This window comes from Lolium rigidum, chromosome 3 (assembly GCF_022539505.1).
Source record: "Lolium rigidum isolate FL_2022 chromosome 3, APGP_CSIRO_Lrig_0.1, whole genome shotgun sequence".
In the NCBI taxonomy this organism is placed as follows: Eukaryota; Viridiplantae; Streptophyta; class Magnoliopsida; order Poales; family Poaceae; genus Lolium; species Lolium rigidum.
Genome location: NC_061510.1, coordinates 188,036,893 through 188,042,597, shown reverse-complemented (window position 1 = coordinate 188,042,597; position 5,705 = coordinate 188,036,893). Strand labels below are relative to the sequence as shown.

The following is a 5,705-nucleotide window of genomic DNA, read 5'->3' as shown; positions in this document are numbered from 1 at the left end:
CAAGCCTTTTTGCCAAAATTCTTCATCTTCATTAAGGCCAGGACGAGGTCACGACGAAACTTTTCCTTAGTAGCCCCTCCACCTTCCGGATCCGCCCGTGCCCAAAATTCCTCCCAATGGCGGTACCCAGGCAAGGTTTCCCACTAAGTACTTAGCCAAGACTGAGCCCATATTGTATTGTGGTTGCACTGGAAGCTTCTGACATCTGGAACGTGGCAGACTTCTTTGATCCTGGGCGGCAGTCCTCCACCAATCTCCACACTCGTTGTCCCGACAAAACCGTTCCGCCCAGAAGAAAACTTAGTTTTATTTTGAAGGAGACTTTTGGGAGAAAAGTTGCGCTCACAAACAGAGCTCAAGTACTTAGAAACTTTTCTTGTTTCGAACCCCTTTTGATATTTACGTAGCATAAGCATAGCACTTAGAAAAATTTAGGGATTCCTATGGCCATCATATCAAGTGGAAATATTTCTAAGTAATATTTCTACTCATGGCAATCTACAAAATAGCACGCGAACTTGTAAATATTTACCAAGAAATCTACCAAAACATCCTACACATGCATACTATTCATTTGAAGGAAAAAGACATGCATAGAAAACTTGGGACAAAAATTTGAACAAAGGTGTAACTTGCCTTAGTATAATTTGATGATGATTTCTTCTTCGTGAACTTTTCCGCACTCCGAATAAATCTAACGCATGGAAAAAAATTGCACGCAATAAACAACCGTTGCAAATAAAGAGCCAAATAAACACATAATCGTGTAAACAAAGGAAATGCAAAAATAATATTAAATTATATATTTATTTCGTGTTACAATAATTATGTTTGTTCCAAATATTATACGGTTATAAGAATCAATTTTCAATAGGAATTAATTTAATAGAATTTATATAGCTGCAAATATGTTCAAATTAAGGTTTAAGCATTTTAATATTACATGCTGGCAGATTAATTATTTATATTTTCGAAATTCCAACACCAAAGTGTAGATATTAAAATTACAAAACTAACGCAAAAAGAATCGACCAAAACGAAGTTACGGTTATTTAGTTACGATTTTTCAAAGTATTCAGATCGTAATGTTTTAAGCACGACGTGAAGCATCCTGGAGCATCGGATCTTGATTTGACGGCCGTGGCGCTCTCCGGCTTCGGTTTCACTAGACTTCAGCTTGGCTCGGCTTCAGTGGCTCCGGACACGTGAACGACAGAGTAACGTGCTAATATACTAAAACAAATTTTTAACTGATAAATCTAAAAATTCTATAATTTGCAAAATTAGTATCAGCGGGTAGAGAATTTAATTACGAATTCATCGCAAGAACCAACATCTAAAAATAAGGTTCAGATTTAAAGTTACAAATTTTTGAAGTCTAACATGTAACATGAGCTAGCAGTTTTCGAACTGATCCGATCAATCACATGCGCGAAAAAAAAAATGACAGATTTGAAAATTATATAATTAGAAAATTTTACACCAGCAGATAGAGAATTTAACCACGAAACTGATGTAAAAGAAATTAACTAAAACAAGGATCTAAATTTAAAGTTATGATTTTTCAAAGTTTTGCCGTGAGCTAGTAAGCATTGGTATCGATCTAATTAGCGCGTAGTGAAACTGAACAGCCCACGTGGCAATACATGATAGGCTGATACCAGTGTATTGATACATATGCTACACACGATGCTGGGAGCGTTACCGGTGGTGGATGAGAACGGACGTGGCGGCCGGGCGTGGATGGAGATGGTGTGGTGGTCTCCCGGCTCGACGAAGGTGACGGCGAGGTGTGGCTTGACGAGAGATCTCCTTCTTCGTCCTCGTCAGCTGCTCTCCTACTTCCGAACGGCGCCTAACTCCGGCTAGGAACGATGAAGTCCGGCGAAACTCCGGTGTCGTTGACTGGTCGTTTCCGTGATCCTGCGTGAGGGAAAAGAGGTGAGAAGGATGCGATCGACGATTTAGGAAGCTTGGAGAGAAAAGGGGAGGGTGAGAAGGATGCGATCGACGATTTAGGAAGCTTGGAGAGAAAAGGGGAGGCAGGGAGGTCCTGGAACCTCGACTTCAAGTTCGCAGCGACGAACTCCGGCGAGATCGGAACGAGCTCTTGGGTGGTCTACGGTTTGCGATTTTGGAAAAACGGAGAGGGGCTGATGCGGGGGATTATATACAGGGAATTTCGCGGAGCAGGGGTCACGAATTTGAACGGAAATCGTTGCGATTTTTCTGAGGATTTTCGAGTCGGTAAGCAGTTCCGCGTATTCGTGCCAAACTCAACCCGGGAGGTTGAAGACGATACGACCAACGGGTCCCAGCTGTCAGCGTTGGAAGAAAAAAAAGAAAGGAAGAGATAGGGAGCTGGCCTCCGCTGCCTGGCTGGCTGGCCTGGCCGATGCGGTCGCGCGCGTGCGCGTGCGCGGAGGACGGTGGCTTCGTTTGGTAAGCGTGATCCGGTTGTTCCTTTTCTTTTTATCTTTTCTTTTATTTGTTTCTTATCTCATATGAGCTTTTACAAATTTGAAAAGAGAAAAATAAAAACTAGATAAAATATGCGAAACTAAATCATTTAATTAGATTTCAGACTTAAGCATAATCTTGTCTTTTAATCTTTCTCTCTTATATAAATATTTTTAACTTTAAATTAGATCAAACGAAATTGTTAAATTTTAATAATTCAAAAATAGTAATTTAAGATAATTATGAACATATTTCCTGTTTAATGTGTACAAAAATAAATTTATGCATTCTGGCCCATATGGCTATTTATGCATTATTTCTAATTATAATTATGGGGTTTCAATTTAATCCATCACTCAATCAATTCAAACAAACGCAAACATACACGAAATACAATAAATCATTTTTAAATGAGATTTAAAATATAAAGTAAATCAAAAATTAATCATGATGAAGTCATATTATCATCTCTCTTGATTTTTCCAAAATACAGAATGTTACTTAGATGCAAATAACACCGAACAGAAGCTTCTCCAAAACTTTACTTTTAATTGGAAATGTCATATTATTTCCTCTGTGAAACATTGGAAAATATTTGAAAAGATCCAAGCATTCAAATAATAATCAAACGGGCATATCAAGCATTAATCCACCATAATTTGGGAAAGTCATTTTATTCCCTCTCTTTATACATTTAGTATGGTTGGATAATTATTTTAGTTCAAGATAAAGAAACAAAATGAAAACAATTTGGATAGTCATGTTAATCCACTCGTATAAAAAATATATTTTAAAGCAAGGTTGAAAAAATAAAATTCAAACAAGTCATCAAAATTTCTTTTCATTCATAATTTCAATCAAAGTCAAACAATTCAGTCAACTTAATTTATTAATTTTTAACATTCCAAAATTAGGAAAATTTTGGGATGTTACATTGGAGTATCATAGTGATGATGGAGTATCCGAGAGATGTATCCAAATCTTGTTGGATCAATGAAGAGATAAAATATTGATGCCATTATAATTTTGTGGATTATGCTTTAGAGACTACCGCTTTTACACTGAATAGAGCATCATCATGATCCGTTGAAATGACACCATACGAGTTATGGCATGGGTATGAAACCTAATAGTCATTTCTTAAATTTTGGTATGCATAGCATAAGGTAAATAAGTTTACAACCAAAATCGAATGAATATCTTTGTTGGTTATCCCAAAGAATTAATTGGGAATTCTTCCACCATGGAAACAAAGACAAAAGTGTTTGTCGATGTTTCTTACTTATTTCCAAGAAATTGTTTCTAGTGAAGTATTTGAGTGGGAGGACAATAGAACTCGATAAGGTTTATGAACCTGAGCATAATGATCAGAGTAGCGCAGCATTGGAATTGGTTTCGGAAGCGGCCACGACGATCATGGCTCCCATGACTACAAAGTGTTTTAGCCATGGAGATCGATGTACATATTGAACCTTGTAGGTATGGTTTACTTTGTGATCAAATAAATGATTTATGGACAAAGGATTGATTTTGAACAATGATAAACCAACTACAAACAAAGAAGTTATGATGGGCCCTGACTCGTTAAAATGGCTATGCGCCATGAAATCCAAGATAGGTGAATACTTTTTGAAAGTAAATGGATCTATAAAAATGATGGACTTGGATGATATATCCTTGAAGAAGCTCGACTTGTCGAAAAGTTGTTTACGACAAAGTTCAAAGAGTTAACTACGATAAGATTAGATCTTCCGTAGCAATGCTTATAGTCTATGTGGATTATTCTAGTAATCGCTACATATTTCTTTTATGAGATATGCTAGTAGGATGGCAAAATACATTACTTAACGAAGTGTGTATTAAAGGTGTATACAAGATACAACCAAGAGTTTTGCTAGTCCGTGGAATACTAGATATGTATACGATCTTCAATTGGATGAAGTGAGTATCACGGAGTTGGAATCTTCACCGGATGAAATAGTCAAAGAGTTTTTGATTTCATCAGAAACAATGAAGATGCTTGCATTTGCAAGAAATTAAGTGGGAGCGCTGAGACATATTTATAATACGTTATGTAGATGACATATAGTTGGTTATAAATAATGTAATTATATACTTGATTATAAAAGGTTTCATTGAGAATTAACTTCAATGAAAGAATATGGACTGAAACATATTTAGTGTCAAGATCTATGAAGATAGATTGAAATACATAATAAGTTTAAGTCAAAGTACATAGAAAGGATATTGACGTAGTTCAATATAGAAATATTAAGAAAATGTTCTTGTCATGTGAAGTTTTAACAAAACTTGAGTGTATCTGACACTCAATGAGTAAAAACACATGAGTGATTTAGATCAAAATTAATATGTACACAATCAGATGTCCTGTGCTCTAAAATGTTAGGAGCATATACCAGAATGATTCATGTGATGATCATTGGACAAACAGTAAGAATATCCCTGTGTACTTTAGAAGAACCAAGGATATATAAATAGTTTTGTATGGAGAAATGACAAACAAATCGCTGTAAGGTGTTGCACCGATATTGGTTTTTGTCACATATAAAAAATAAAATTTCAATCTCAAAATTAGGCTAAGTGTTGTTTAAAAAGTAGCACAATGCTAGATTTAGAAGAGTTCTAAATGTTGTGACGGATTCTACAAACGAAGGCAGAATATGTCATTGTTTTGACAATGACTGAGGACGTTAAGTCAAGAGGTTCTTTGAGAACTTGGTGTAGTTCCGATAGTGTCAGAACTTTGAAGCTATATTGTGTATGACAATATTAGTGACATATTTCAGACCGCAGAATTAAGGTTCCACCAGAAGACCAATCATATTTAATGCCGACTCATTTGGAAAATGAGTGATGCGTGAAGACGCAAATGAATTGCAAAAGACATACGTTTCTGAGTGTGTCAGAACCGTTGACTAAAGCTCTCCCTAGGACAAAGTATGACCAACACCAGAATGCCATGGGTGTTAAGTACCTTACAATGTAATCTAGATTATTGACTCTAGTGCAAGTGGGAGACTGTTGGAGATATGCCCAAGAGGCAATAATACAAGTGGTTATTATATATCTTTATGTTTATGATAAAATTTTATATACCATGCTATAATTGTATTAACCGAAACATTGATACATGTGTGTTATGTAAACAACAATGAGTCCCTAGTAAGCCTCTTAACTAGCTTGTTGATTAATAGATGATTAGTTTCATAATCATGAACATTGGA

General features: G+C 36.0%; 1 long non-coding RNA gene across 1 annotated transcript; it reads right to left on the bottom strand.

The window, feature by feature from the left end:
- Window positions 1-660: 660 nt before the first annotated feature.
- On the bottom strand, window positions 661-2,241 carry LOC124702171. The gene is made up of 3 exons (XR_007002365.1): window positions 2,061-2,241; window positions 1,706-1,923; window positions 661-694 (listed from the first exon to the last, which is right to left on the bottom strand). It is a non-coding gene; the product is annotated as an uncharacterized LOC124702171 (long non-coding RNA).
- Between the last annotated feature and the right edge of the window lie 3,464 nt (window positions 2,242-5,705).